Source organism: Sciurus vulgaris, assembly GCF_902686455.1.
Source record: "Sciurus vulgaris genome assembly, chromosome: 5".
NCBI classification, from domain to species: Eukaryota; Metazoa; Chordata; class Mammalia; order Rodentia; family Sciuridae; genus Sciurus; species Sciurus vulgaris.
Genome location: NC_136465.1, coordinates 97,462,483 through 97,478,275, shown reverse-complemented (window position 1 = coordinate 97,478,275; position 15,793 = coordinate 97,462,483). Strand labels below are relative to the sequence as shown.

The following is a 15,793-nucleotide window of genomic DNA, read 5'->3' as shown; positions in this document are numbered from 1 at the left end:
ATGTCTTTTATTCCCTTTCTACTGGAAGATGAATTGTCTAAAACTGTATAGCAAGCTAAGGTATTGCTGACAGTACATTTTGTTGAAACTATCAGGGACTATATTTTAAAAAACATCAATATATGTGGGAGAGGCAGAATCATCCTCTTGCATGGTAGTTCAAGGACTGCATTGATGAATTCAGGAGTTTTCTTCTCAAGAGTATCTCATGAATGGGTGTTTGCTGAACATAATGAAGTATAAATGCATGGTAGTTTTAAAATGAAACATGAAAAAAATCTATATTGATGATTGCTAATTTGATATTTGAAGTGAACTCAATTCTCATCACTTATCTGAACTATGTGAAATTATCAATATTCAATGGTTTTTGACGACCAAAAAATTATTTTTAATAACTCAACTTCATAGTTGAATTAGGTAGTTTATTTTTAGTAGATGCTCGAAATCTGCATAGCAGTCTACTGTCAGCATTAAATGAAGTGGTACTAAATGTATCTTTCAGCCTCTCCTTGAAAGTACTAGATTTTAATCCAATTCAGTGATCTATAACATTAGTCAAATACCTGACAGGCCAGTTCTCTGTTCTGTTGTACACAGAAAATACAAATCTGAGAAATTAGACGGTGATGTGTATCCAGTTTGATGACTCTACATAGTTATAGGTTGGTGTCTGCCATGAATCAGACAGCAAAGAGGATTCTCTGCTGCTTGTAAGGAGACTCTCAGGACTGCCGCAGTACTCTCAGGATGGGCACTACAAGTCCGTGGGCATTATGAGTTAGGGTAGCAATAACTGCCACTCCACTGCACTCAGTTGCCATGAGCATTTCTGTCTATGGGGACTGGATCAGATCTGCCATTGGAGAAGTGTGATCACTGAAAGAGCAGTACAGTGCCCCTGTGTTTAGAAATAGGAAATGTATAACAGTACGCCATAAAAAAAACAAAAAAACAAAAATAAAAAACAGGTTTCTTGTCATTGACAGTGAAAAAATTTAGAGTCATTTCCACCCACCTTTGTCATTAAGGAGGCTGGATTCAATGTATATGTATGTTCAATGTTAAAATTTCTCACAGAAAGTTAATGTTGTTCATGCCTCCTGGGAACTTACAATCTGGACTGCCATTCAATTTATATCTTGCATACCGCATGTAAGTCATCACATTCATTTTTCTGCTTTGGCAAACACTGGAAGATAAAAAAGGCAGATTATTCAGTACATAAACTTCTTAATTTTATAGGGAATAGGACCTCAGCAGTTAGATAGGAAAGGTTCCTATCAGTTTCACAATTTCAGTAGGCAATGGACATTTGAAAGATGATTTATGAGATACATTACTTCATTTTGAATTTTTGATAAAATTTTACAATATTACAATTGCTTATAAGTTATTTAACCTATCTTAAACTTAGTTTGCTAACATCCTCATATCTCCAAATTATAGCTCTGAGTCAGAAAGAAATTAAGGAATTAAGGAAGGCCCAGAAGACTAGATGCCAATGTCCATTATAGAAATATATAGAATAAGAGTTTGAGGCAACTCTTTTGTTTTCTTATTTAATATATTTTGACCAAAATTTATCCTTTGGTTGCCAAGATTACAGCATTCCAAAAGAGCATATTGTTAGACACCAGACACCAAGCCCGTCCCCCGCCCCACCCCGCACTGACTCAGTGCACCCTCTCTGGGGCTCCCCAGCTTCTTGGGAGGCTGGTGTAGGCATTTTTTATTATTCCTGAGGGAGTGGCCACCATTGTTGGAAGGGCAACTTCCTGAGACACCTATAGGAGACTGGAGGCCCTTTGACAGGTACCTCTAATTACTCACTTACATCCTACACCCTTCCCCATCCTCTTGCTCACAATTAGAAATACTGTAAATAATAATTTAGCTCATTCTGTTTATTACAATAATGTTAAAGTCTTTATAGGGGCTATCTGATTCAGGGCTGCATCTTCTCTGTTTTGGGTGCTACTAATATTGATCTACCCTTCAAAGGAGAGGTACTAGAAAACTGCAGGGTCATAATAAGATGGGTTTTAATGAGAAAAATATATACTCTTTTATTAATAAAAAGAGATTTTTGTTGGATGAGAAAGGATTTTGTATGATGTAAAATTTTTGTCCTAAAAAGGAAAATGACTGGATTATTCCAGAATGGAAAGAAACAAAGGAAAAAAACTAAATGTTTAAGCAAATCACAGAGGGTCTCAGAAAGTCATAGAGGGTTTATAAAGGTCAAGATCATATAAAAGAAAATTTGTATGTGATAATGAAGCACACCAGATACCCCCACCCAAGAGACCCTTGCCATAATTAAGCTTCTCCTCTTGTCAGATCAGCAGTATGACTGCAGAGGTTATTGTGGTTTGTAGTTTCCTCTTTCTTTTAATTCCCAGGTTTATACACAAAAGGTATGATAGAGTAGAGTCTATAAGTTTGATGCACAAAAAGATATCTCTGTCTTCTTGGTAAAAACTTGTCAAACCTATGTCTGGATTAGAGGATGGAACAGAAAGCACTTATGTGGACCTCTGATTCCCCTCCCCTCCCCCAATCCCGTACAAAGTTCAAAGAATTTCCAAAATCTTTGTTCAGAGGAAGAATTCTTAGGCAAGAGCCACCTTTGAACCCTGTAGTCAATAAACTTGCTTTCTGAAAATTCCTCAGGTATCTAGCCTCTTCTGTCCTAATTTAATCATGTTGGCTATAATTATAAAAAAAAATACATTGGTCTCTAAAAATTAAACAACACATTGATACAATATCAGAATCAAATTCTCTGTTTAAAGTAATGAGAATAATAATCTTAAAATACTGACATTCTTTTGTTGTCAGTTCCTAAATTCATCAAAATTTAACCATAGCTACTCTTATCATTCTCAGTTTTGTTTCTTCTTTAAAACATATAATCAGATTTATGAAAAAGACTCAAATAACTTTTTTCTTTTTTGAGACAGGGATTTACTACATTGTTTATGCTAACCTCAAACTTGCAATTCTACCATCCCAGCCTCCCAAATAGCTGAAATTACAGGGGTATACCACTGTGCTCAGCTTAAGTAATCTTAAATATATTTTTTCTGATAAAACTCATTTTGCAAACAAATTAGTTTTTCTTTGATTAGTAATGCCAGTTTTTTATCAAAGATGTAGGAAAATTATGTTTTAGGTCTCAAACTATCATACAAACTGAATTTGCTTTGCTTTTAACTTTGTACCTGTTGCCTGTCAAAATTCTGCAGAAGTATAATTCCTAACAAAATAGTGCTGGTCTAGTGCTTTGCACTGATACTCATGATCTACAGAAAATACAGAACTGAACTTATCAATGGACTCCAGGTAAGCTTAACATAACTAAATCTATTTGTTCTCAAATGTGGCTAAGAGGGTTAAGATACTAACTCCCAATCAGTAATAACTTCCCCTCTTGTATGGGACAAGGTCAGACCAATAACCAGGACCAATCCATCTGGCAATGCGTGACAAGCAAAACCTAACTACAAAATGGTAAATGAATGGTATCTTGTCAATCAAAATGGAGTTGTGTGAGTCAGCCCTACTAAAAAGTAAAGTTAGGAGGTCATAAAGAAAGGATTCTTATGATTGCTCAGTAATAACTATCATAAAAACACTCTGCCAGGTCACAAGTTTGCACAGGGGCTACTACAACCTTATGCAGAAAGTAGCTGTATAAAGACTTCTATCCAGCAACTATCTGTTCAACCTTGGTATGATGCCACAGTTGCTGTTAATCACTGGGCCAAAGATTACTATTCATAATATCTGAAATAATCTTAATTTTTGTCCTTATAAACTCCCTTATCCATGCAGTTCCTGATAACTAGGTTATTCTCAATTACCTGCTAGCAAAGCAAGGAGGAATACGGGTAGTCACAAATACCACTTCTGTACTTCTATTAACACATTAGAAAAAATAAAAACCCAACTAAATAGGATCACTCAAATGTTGGATATTATAGAAATCAGAAAGAGATCTCTCATTCTGAATATTCTTGTGAACCACTAACTGATCTTAAGAACAGAATATCCCACTCCTACATCTTTCTTAAAAGGTCTTAAGCCACGCTGACTACAAGAGTCCAACACATGGCAAAAATGGTGTGAGGTTAGTATAACGATCCCCAGAATAAAAAGTCCTGCAAGAACCACAAGGGAATCTCTGGCCTATGTGTCCTTGGATAAGAAAACTGCCCTTGACTTCTTATTGTCTTCACAAAGGACAGTAAATATTAGCTATTGCATATATGGTAACACATCTCAACAGATAGAATTAAAAGTCTCTAAGTTTTTGAAGCTAGCAAAGTCATGAGAGATACCCTAACCCTTTGAGTTGGTCTCCCTTTCCATTTTTAGGTATCTTCATTTTTATGTTCTGTCCTATAGTTTAAGGAAATACTTATTCTGGCTTTGATTGCTCACATTACATTAGTGGTGTTCCACTAATGATTCTTATCCTATCTGAGGGACTTATTCTTCTATCCAAAACTTAGGCTTAACTATACCCTAGTTCAGCAGGATGTAGACAGAATAGAGGCTATCCCAGCCTCTCAAGATTGAGGAATGAACAAACAAAGCTGGTACTGAAACTGGCTGAGACCTGATCATGTCTGGATGTTAATTAACAAAGTGCTCAATTTGTTTTTCAGCAAAAGCCTCGAGACCTCTCACTAATGATTCCTAAAATTTGGAACCAACTTTTCATAATGAACATGAGTAGAAAAAGCCAGCTCATCTGGTCAATGACAATAAAAGCTCAAAGTCTTCCATGTAAAATACAACCCCCGCTCCCCCAGGAAACATGCCACCCATCTAACAAGCAACTTCTGCCATCTCTCTTCCTATAAGTTCCCCTGCTACCAGTTTGTCAGAGAGGCAGATTTAAGCTCCTTTATAACCTTTGCCCTTCTTGCTGGTTGAAGATGCAATAAAGCCTTTTCTTTTTGCAAAAGCCTGAGGCCACAGTAGTGGTTTCTATGTGTGTCAGGCAGCAAACCATTGGTTAATAATAGTTTCAACGTTTAATATTCTCTTGTCAATTTAACACATATTCAACGTCTGAAGACTAATAAGTATATAATTCTCACTGAAGATAAACAGCTTTTAGCACATACTCTGATGTCTGTTTCAGTTTTATTAGCAGTACCAATGAAATTTTTTCAATTGCCCACAGATATTTATAAAGGTACATTTTAACCAAATTATCAAATAATGACAATAAACAACTGCTGAGCCCAAAATATCTGAGTGATCTTGAAAAGGCAAATTAAAGAAAAGAACAAGATGGCTGAATAGAGTATCTTAGCGCTCCCTTGCTTCTCCACCAAACAAACAAACAAAAAGTAACAGACATATAGCTGCATTTTAAGGTGAGTAATCATGGGGAAACACTTGGAAATCAATGGAAGAAATGAAAACCTTATAAGATCCAGAGACCTGAGACAAAAGCATAATTAAGAGAACCAAAATATCCTGGCACATTGCTGCCACCTGACTCCAGAGCTGGGGGATGGGGAGTCTCCCCTTTGCAGGGATAAGGGTGAACAAGACTCAGCAAACTCTATCAGTGCAGGTACTGGGAATCCTATATATTGGAAAGTTTCACAAGCCTTCCTAACTAAATACATAAAATCAGCTTTGGAAAAGGAATTGACATCATTTTGCAATGAAGCCCCAGGGTTCTGTAGCCAGGAGCCGTCTTAGGAAGGTACCTACTGTCTGAATTTCGACTATTCTAAAGGACAGAAACACTTGCACATTTCCATCTCTGGGACCCCACATACATTCCTCTACACTAGCTCAGTGATTAGCTGCCAAGCAGACCAAACTTGTCCCTATTGAGTGACTCTGGCTCAGATTTGCTGAGTGCCCTACACTGTAGTGAACTGGTATTGTGACATGGAGAAAAAAGGAGTGAATAACCCTAAAGAACCAGAAGACCAGGGAGTCTGCCCTCTGAGACCAGTGGTTTGACCAGTCACATGGAGGTTCATGCTTGTGCCCTGACTGAAGGCACTCACCCACAAGGCTCCAGCAACCCCTCCTCCCAAAACTCCCTCAAGGTGCCTGTCACTCATAGGTATTGTGATTTGGAGATGAAGAATCCACTGAAAAGCTCATGTAATGGAAACATGATATCCAATGTAGCAATGTTCAGAGGTGAAATGGTTAGATTATAAGAGCTGTAACCTAATCAGTGGATTAATCCATTGATAGAGTAATAATTGGAATGGATCACTAGGTGGTAACTGTGGGAAAGTGGGGCATGGCTGGAGGAAGGAGGTTACTGGGGGTATGCCCTTTCCTTGCTGGCTCTCTTTATCATAAGTTGAGCAGCTTTCCTACACCATGCTTTCTGCCATGACGTTCTGCCTCATCTCACTCAGAGCAATGGAGTTGGTCAAACATGGATTAAGGCTCTGAAACCATGAGCACAAAATAAACCTTTCCTCTCTAAGTTGTTATTGTCATGTATCTCAGTCACATCCACAAAAAGCTGTCCCTCTCCTAGACATATGACGGGGTGGCCTTGAGCAATACCTTGCTTCAGCAGTTTCCCCACCTGTAGAACACACAAACTACGGAGCTCTGGAGAAAACCTATTGGATTCCAGCTGTGTTCTCTCATTTTCTCTTGCAGGCACTTCAGCTGAGTTATCCTGTCCCCAGGCAGGCACCACACCTAATCTGATTATGCAATGCTGATAGGATTGGATGTGAACATCAGAGGGAGTCGCTATGGTTCCTCTCACCATCTCTCCCTGTGAAGAAGTATCAGGGCCCACGCCACATCTGGTCAGAGAACAGTGCTTCAGACTCCTTGCCACTACTGGTACAGATAGCTCCAGAGATCTTTACAAATAAGAGCCAACATCAGTAGTGCCCAAAGTAACCCCCATCACCTAATAGGGGTGACCACTCCCATTGTAGTAATAAACAAATAGCGGGCACCAAACAATCTTCTGTCACATCTGTCTGACCTGCTATGTTTGTCCATGCTTGAGTGCTCCCAAAACAGTGAGTCTCTTTACTATAATACAGTATTATATTATAATTATATTGTGCCCAAAGTCACTAAATTATAGTGAATGTTGTTACAGGATCATTGTACATGTGCCTAGCTGGAAATAATGCCAATATTCCATAACCAACTTGTACCCCAAGACACATTTTCAGGAGAAAGTCACTTAACTAAGAAGACCAATTCCATAAAAGTGGGTGAGATTACTGACCCACCATATCTCAGCAAAGAGAGATAAACAAGGTAATATGATACCTCTTAAAGATCATAATTCTATAGTAACACATTCTGAAGATACCAGAATGGATAAAATGCCTGATTAATAATTCAAGAGAATAATTTTTAAAAAACAATGGGATCCAAGAGAATACAGATTACAAGTCAAATAAAATTAAGACAATAATGCTGGATTTGAATGAGAAATTCAGCAAAGAATATGAGAAAGAACCAAATGGTAATTCTAGAAATGAAGAGCTCAATAAGTCAAAACAAAATTCAGTTGAAAGTCTCAATGATAGACTTGCTCAAGCAGAAGGAAGAATATACTGGTGCTTAAAAGCAGATTTTTTTGAAATATCACATTTAGACAAAATAGTTAAAAAATTAAGAGAACATTCAAGATCTTTAGGACACCATTAAATGGTCAAACATTCACATCACTGAAATATCCAAAAGATAAGGAAACAATTCAAAAATTGACAAAACAAAAAGTTGGTTCTTTGAAAAAGTAAACAAAATTGATAAACCATCAGCCACACTAACAAAGAGAAGGAGAGAGAAAAATTAGTAAAATGCGTAATGAAAAAAGGAAATATCATGACAGACACCATTGAAATACAAAACATAAATAGAAGCTATTGTGAAAGTCTATACTCCAACAAAACAGAAAATCTTGAAGACATTGACAATTTTTTAGAGACATATGATCCTTTCAAACTGAATCAGAAAGATGTACACGATTTAAACAGATCAATTTCAAGCACCAAAATAGAAGAAGTCATCAAAAGCCTACCAACCAAGAAAAGCCCCACCAGGTGGATTCTCAGCTGAGTTCTACAAGACCTTTGAAGAAGAATTAACACCAACACTCCTCAAAGTAGTCCATGAAATAGAAAAGGAGGGAACCCTTCCAAACTTACTCAATGAAGTTAGCATCACCCTTATACCAAAATCAGACAAAGATGCATCAAGGAAAGAAAACTTTAGACCAATATCCCTGATGAACATAGATGCAAAAATCCTTAACAAAATTCTTACAAATTACACACAAAAACATATTAAAAGGATAGTGCACTATGATAAGTGGGGTTCATCCCAGGGATGCAAGGTTGGTTCAACATCAGGAAATCAATAAATGTAATCCATCACACCAATAGGCTTAAAGTTAAGAATCATGATTATTTCAATAGATGCAGAAAAAGTGTTTGATAAAATACAGTACCCCTTCATGCTCAAAATACTAGAAAAAATAGGGAAAGTTGAGGTCTAACTCAACATTGTAAAGGCTATCTATGCTAAGCTCACAGCTAACATCATTCTAAATGGAGAAAAACTGAAAGCATACCTTCTAAAATCTGGAAAAAAGACACGGACGCCCTCTTTCACCACTTCTTCTCAACATTGTCCTTGAAACTCTAGCCAGAGCAATTAGGCAGACCAAAGAAATGAAAGGGATACGAATAGGAAAAAAACTCAAGCTATCACTATTTGCCAACGACATGATTCTATAGAGGTCCAAAAAATTCCACCAAAAAACTTCCAGAACTAATAAATGAATTCAGCAAAGTAGCAGGATATAAAATCAACACACATAAATCTAATGCATTTCTATTCATAAGTGATGAATCCTCTGAAAGAGAAATTAGGAAAACCATTCCATTCACAATAGCCTCAAAAAAATAAAATACTTGGAAATCAATCTAACAAAGGAGGTGAAAGATCTCTACAATGAAAACTACAGAACACTAAAGAAAGAAATTGAAGAAAACTTTAGAAGATGGAAAGATCTCCCATGTTCTTGGATAGGCAGGATTAATATTGTCAAAATGACCATACTACCAAAGGTGCTGTACAGATTCAATGCAATTCCAATTAAAATCCCAATGACATTCCTCATGGAAATAGAGAAAGCAATCATGAAATTCATCTGGAAGAATAAGAGACCCAGAATAGCCAAAGCAATCCTGAGCAGGAACAGTGAAGCAGGGGGTGTCACAGTACTAGGCCTTAAACTACACTATAGAGTAATAGTAACAAAATTGGCACCAAAATAGACAGGTAGACCAATGGTACAGAATAGAAGACACAGAGACAAACCCACATAAACACAGTAACCTCATACTAGAAAAAATTGCCCAAAACATACAATGGAGAAAAGATAGCCTGTTCAACAAATGGTGCTGGGAAAACTGGAAATCCATATGCAGTAAAATGAAATTAAACCCCTACCTCTCACCCTGCATAACCCAAAATGGATCAAGGACCTAGGAATTAGAGCAGACACCCTGCAACAAATAGAAGACAAAGTAGGCCTGAATCTTCATCATGTTGGCCTTAGGACCAGATTTCCTTAACAAGGCTCCCAGAGCACAAGAAATGAAAGCAAGAATCAATAAATGGGATGGATTCAAACTGAAAAGTTATTTCTCAGCAAAGGAAACAATCAATAATGTGAAAAGAGAGAACCTACAGAGTGGGAGAAAATTTTTTCCACACACACTTCAGACAGACTAATCTCCAAAATTTATAAAGAATTTATAAAACTTTACACCAAAAATACAAAGAACCCAATCAATAAATGGGCTAAGGAACTGGGCAAGACACTTAACAGAAGAAGATATACAGGCAATCAACAAATATATGAAAAAGTACTCAACATCTCTAGCAATTAGAGAAATGCAAATAAAAATCACCCTAAGGTTTCATATCACTCCAGTTAGAATGGCCATTATCAAGAACACATTTTCAGGGTGAATGTGGGGAAAAAGGCATACTTGTACATTGCTGGTAGAATTGCAAATTGGTGTAGCCACTCTGGAAAGCAATATGGAGATTCCTCAGAAAACTTGGAATGCCCACCATTTGACCCAGTTATCCCACTCCTCGGTTGATACCCAAACGACTTAAAATCAACATACTACAGTAATGCAGCCACATCAATGTTTACAGCAGTTCAATTCACAATAGCTAAATTGTGGAACCAACCTAAATGCCCTTCAATAAATGAATGGATAAAGAAACTGTGGTATATATACACAATGGAATATTATTCAGCCATAAAGAATAAAATTATGGCATTTGCAGGTTAATGGATGGAGTTGGAGAATATCATGCTAAGTGAAATAAGCCAATCCCCAAAAAATCAAATGTTTTCACTGAAAAGTGGATGATGATACATAACGAGGGGTAGTAAGAGAAGAATGGAGGAACTTTGGATTGTGTAGAGTGAAATGAGAGGGGGGAAGAGGCGGGAGGTATGAAAGATGGTGGAATGAGACATTACCCTATGTACATGTATGATACGAATGGTGTGACTCTACATAATGTACAACCATAGTAATGAAAAGTTGTATACCCCATTTATGTACAATGAATTGAAATGCAGTCTGTAAAAATAAAAGCAAATAAAATTTTTAAAAAAGAAAAGCTTTTTAGAAATTATAAAAGCATGGAGACTGAATAACATACTCTTGAATGAACAATGGGTCATTGAAGAAATGAAAGGGAATTTTAAATTTTTTGAAAAAAATGAAAATGAAAACAACAAAATCTATGGGATGCAGCAAAAGAAGTACTAAAAGAGAAGTTTATAATAAATGCCTATTTCAAGAAAACAAAGATTTCAAATAACATGCATGTCAATGACTTAGGAGAGCACAAAACAAATCAACCAAAAATTAGTAGGAGAAAAGAAATAATAAAGAGCAGAAATAAATGAAACATAGTTTAATAAAAGTAGAAAAGATCAGTGAAACAAAGAGTTGGTTCTTTGAAGAGCTAAAATAAACCTTTAGCTAGTTAGTAAAGGGGAAAAAGAGAAGATCAAATAAGCAAAATTAGGAGTAAAAAAGGAAATTTGCAAGTGAAATACCACATAAATATAAAAAATCTTTAGGGATTATTTTGAAAAACTATATGTGAATGAATTAGAAAGTCTAGAGAAATGGAACAATTTCCAAACACATATGATCTACCAAATTTGAAACAAGGATATCAAAATTGAATAGATCAATAACAAGTAATGAGTTTGAATCAATACATATACGTCTCCCACAAACAAAATCTCTGGACTGGATGGTTTCCCTGCTGAATTTTACCAAACTTTCAAAGAAGAACTAACACCAATGTTCCTTAAACTATTCCACAGAACTTAAAGGCAGGTAACCATTCCAAACTCATTTTATGATACCAACATTACCCTGTTTCAAACCTGACAAGGGCAAGCACACGCATGTGCACACACAGAGACACAATTGTAGACTAATATCCCTCAGGAGCACAGATGTAAAATCCTCAACAAAATGCTAACAAACTGAATACAACTGCACTTTAAAATACCATCCATCAAGGCCAGGTGCAGCAACATGCACCCGTAATCCTAGTGACTTGGGAGTCTGAGACAGGAGAACTGCAAGTTCAAGGCCAGTCTCAAACAACTTAGTGAGACCCTGTCTCAAAAAATAAAAATGGCTGGGGACGTAGCTCAGTGGTAGAGCACCTCTGGTTCAATCTCCAGTACTGAAAAAACACACCACAAATTGTGATTGAGTTGGTTTCATTTCAAGGATGCAAAGATAGTTCAACATACACCAATGGGTAAACATAACATATACCATTAACAGAATGAAGGATACAAATAATATGATCGTTTCTCAATAGATGCAGAAAAAGTATTTGAGAGAAGTCAACATCCCTTCTTGATAAAATCCCTGAACAAATTAGATAACAGAAGAATCATACAGAACAAAAGTTACATAAGACAAATCCAACATCATGCTGAATGGGGGAAAACTGAACACATTGCCCCTAAGATCAAAGTGCTTTTACTCAATACAGTACTAGTAAGTTTTAGCCAGAGAAATTAGACAAGAGAGCAAAATAAAAGGAATATGAATAGAAAGGAAGGAAGGTAAGTTGTCCCTCTTTACAGATACAATTCTGTAATGGAGGGGGTCCTTCATTTATGAATATAAACCTTTCCTGGTACCCAAGGGGAAAGGGGGGGCATGTGGCTAAAGCAGAAGAGACTAGATCACAAGAGTATGTACAAAAAAATCAGACAAATACTAACTGCTATACACAAGTATGCTTCTTCTAAGTTCAAACCAAGGTGGAAATCACCTCTCCATCCCTTCTGATAAAAGTTCAGAAAAAAAAAACTATGGCAACAACAGGTAAAAACCTATTCTAAGGACCCCTTCATCACTGATTTTTAGCAGGAAGTAGTTTAAAGATGCTGTTACCCACACTCCCATAGTAATGAAAGATAAGACACTGACAGTGGGGAAATGTAATGGGGGTTATCCACTTCATGCTCTGAATATGCACCTTGCTGCTCAACCTCAGGAGACTTATTTTAAGACTAACAGTTTTTTCCTTTTTTATTTCTTTTTTTTTCCCCCCTCCCTCCTTCTTCCTCTCCCCAACAGCATGGGGAAACAATGTTACTCCTATGTTAAGTTGGGTTATCTGTCTTCAACCCACAGCTGAAATTTGATTAAGGGAACCCTTACTGCTATAAGGGGAAATGAGTGATAACTGCTCTGGCTGCTTTAGGCTGAGCAGACCAGGGTTGGGGGGAAGTGGGGCAAGCAGTTTGGGTTTCCCTTTTTCTGAAAGATTTGGGTCTGTTGAGGGGTTCACAGTAAAATCTGGTTTGGAAGCCACAGGTTGGAAGGTCATTTGAGAGGCGGGTGCTCTATGAGAGAAACAAGAAGATGAGAACTAGAATAAGAGTAATACAAAATGAATGTCACAGTATCTGGAACATGTCAATGAGCATCAAGATAATGATAGAAACCAGTAATTTTTTACCAAGAGGTGCAAGAGCTAAGAAGTTGTTCCCATGACAAGGTCAATGAGGACATGGCCTCTACTTGGGAATATAAATCTTTAAGAATATTAGTTACATTGCCAGAGTTATCAGGAAGGTAAACACAACACTTAGTTTTTATAATGTCATAGATGTCCCCATAAGATGTAGTTAAGATACCTAACGTCATCTGATTTTTGCAAAATACCTTTTATTGGCATAATCTCTGTGTTTAGTAGATATCCCTTTATTTCTGTTACTTAGGACTAGATAAGCATACTAGCAAACAGATCGAGTCTACTTACGTAGGAGGTTTGGAAGATTTGTAGGCCTTAAATTGACTAAAAAAACTTCTGACTCTGAGAGTCTCTTTTGAGGGTTATCAGGCACTTCTAAGAATCCCTCTTTGATAGCCTCCAGTCTTACTTACCCTTGGTGAGGCTAACACAAGTGTGCATCTAAAGTTGATAGAACTTTTGAGGACGAGGCTCCCCTCTGAACAACAACATGAACTGAATGAAAGAGAACAAGCGCTAAGGAAATGTCTCTTTGGCTAGGGGATATCTTCCCGATGTTGAAGCCTCCAGCAGTCTGCAGTTTCCACTCCTCCTTCCATGTATAAGGAGGGATTTAACTTTTCATGGATGGCATAAAATATCTAAGCCTCCAGATTATTCATTCTTATCATGTGATTTGTAATCCCTGGGAGAACATAGGACCCTTTATGTAAAGAATCTTGATCTCTCTGTGTTGAGCCTCTTATTAGTTTATGAACTTTTTTGGGTCTCACTTGGAATGGAGGCTCATAGTGAATCTAATTTATACTTTAGTCACAATTTGGGCTTTTTAAATAAGGTTTGAGAAGGCCTTAGACATGCACATAGGAACATTGAACTGTTTTCTTCCTTTTTACAGAACAGACTAAGTGGTAGAATGGTATTAAAACTTATATTTCCCTCTGATGGCTATGATTCTCTGTCAGAAAGTTTGTACTGAGACCATGTTTGGCAGCAAAAGAACACTAGTGGTAAAGGCTGGAATAAAGAGTTTATGCTTGCTGTGGATCAAAGGAATCTTTGGAGGGCTGTGGGTACAGATCTCCGTTTTTGTAGTCAAAGAAGCTATCAGAGCACCCAGGAGCACAGAAACAACAATGGGAATCCCTACAGGTTTGTAAAGGCTTACTATGTGAACAAAGGGAAGCCAGGCATTTTCTTACGAACCACTCCATGTCCCTCTCTCAACCATAGAGTCTGAACAACTAGAGTCTGATATGTGAGGGCAGGGGAGTGCTTGGGAGGCACAAAAGTGTGGGAGAGTGCAGTATGGCTCATCAGGAGGCATATATCACCTTTTGGTATGCCACAGGATACCTCATAGGGGCTGTCCAGAGACAAGGTTGGGAAGAAACCTTTAAGATTCACTGGGGCGTGACCTTGGCCAGAATCTTGCAGTTGTTCCAACCCTTAGTCCATCTCCACACATCCACAGGCAAACCAGGGTTAGGGGCACTGTAATACTAATGCCAGATATGCTCCTAGTCTGGGTAGGATAGTGAGAAACAGTTTTGGTAGAACCCAACATGCCTGATCTACAGGATGGGTGGTTAGGATCCACCTTGGCAGTAAATTCTCTCACCTGAGTCTTGAAAAATGGTGGCTTGTGCTAACTACATTTAATTAGCCAAAGGGTACCCATTATTGTCCTCCTGGAAGACAGAGGCAGAAAGAAAGAGGCAGACAGGTATGCCTCAGAAAGATGCGGGGTGTGGAGGACCTTACCTTGGTGATGATCCTAGACGAGCCCCCATCTGAAACCAGTATTAAAAATCAGGATTGGGTCCTATTCCCCTGGTGTTGAAGACTAAACACATAGAAATGCCAAGGCAAGCACAGATAAGAAGTTTTATTTAAAGAACAGAAAGAGAGAGACTCCTCCAGAGAGGAGGGGGTCCAGAGCTGGTGCCTGAGGGAGTGGGGGTGTCTTGCCCCTTTTATAGATTTTAGGTTTTTTTTTCTTCTCATGCCCCCTCCTCTCTTATCTTGCCTATGTGACCAAAAGGTGGAGTGACCCAGAGCAGGAAAGGAGTTGCCCAGGGGGTACTCATTAACAACTCCTTGCTGGGAGGAACAATTCTCTGGAGCCAGGGAACCCTGGCATAGGTTAGAAGAAGGGGAAGTACTCTGGACGTGTTAGCATTTTATTTCCTTCTGAACTGGCCCCCATCTTCCTCCAATCATTCATTATCTATGGAGACTATCTGTCCTTTGCCCTGTGTCAAGACCACAAAAGTTAAAAAAAAAAAAAAAAATTCAAACATGGTAACTGATGCAGGAGAGTCAGAGCAATGGTTCCCCAAGACATTAACTATATCTGCTGAGAATTATACTCACAGCCTAGTTCTTGGATTTCTCTTTAAAAGCCCTTTGTTCCCTTTTGTGAAGCAGGACAGTAGTTGTGGGGACCTTAGTTTACTACCCTCTTCTTTTGCTAGAAAATCAACAAAACTTCTTTTTCCTTTTTCTCAAAACCTTGTCATTATTTGGATCAATACCTAGGGACAAGGATTGAGTTTTCAATAACAATTCTATATTTGGAAAAACTTAGAGATCCCACTAGAACTAAAACTGATGTATGAATTCAATAAAGTAACAGGGTAAAAGTCAACATACAAAAATCAGTAGCTTTTCTAAACACCAATAACAAATTTATTGA

General features: G+C 37.6%; 1 long non-coding RNA gene across 2 annotated transcripts in view; it reads right to left on the bottom strand.

The window, feature by feature from the left end:
• LOC306660853 overlaps positions 1-15,793 on the bottom strand; it is a 34,800-nt gene that overhangs the window by 11,200 nt on the left and 7,807 nt on the right. Inside the window, exon 2 of one of the 2 annotated variants that reach the window (XR_013763761.1) lies at positions 1,019-1,192. The exons of the other annotated variant lie outside the window; for it this stretch is intronic. This is a non-coding gene — a long non-coding RNA (uncharacterized lncRNA). The remainder of the gene's footprint in view (positions 1-1,018; positions 1,193-15,793) is intronic. 2 annotated transcript variants of the gene reach the window in all.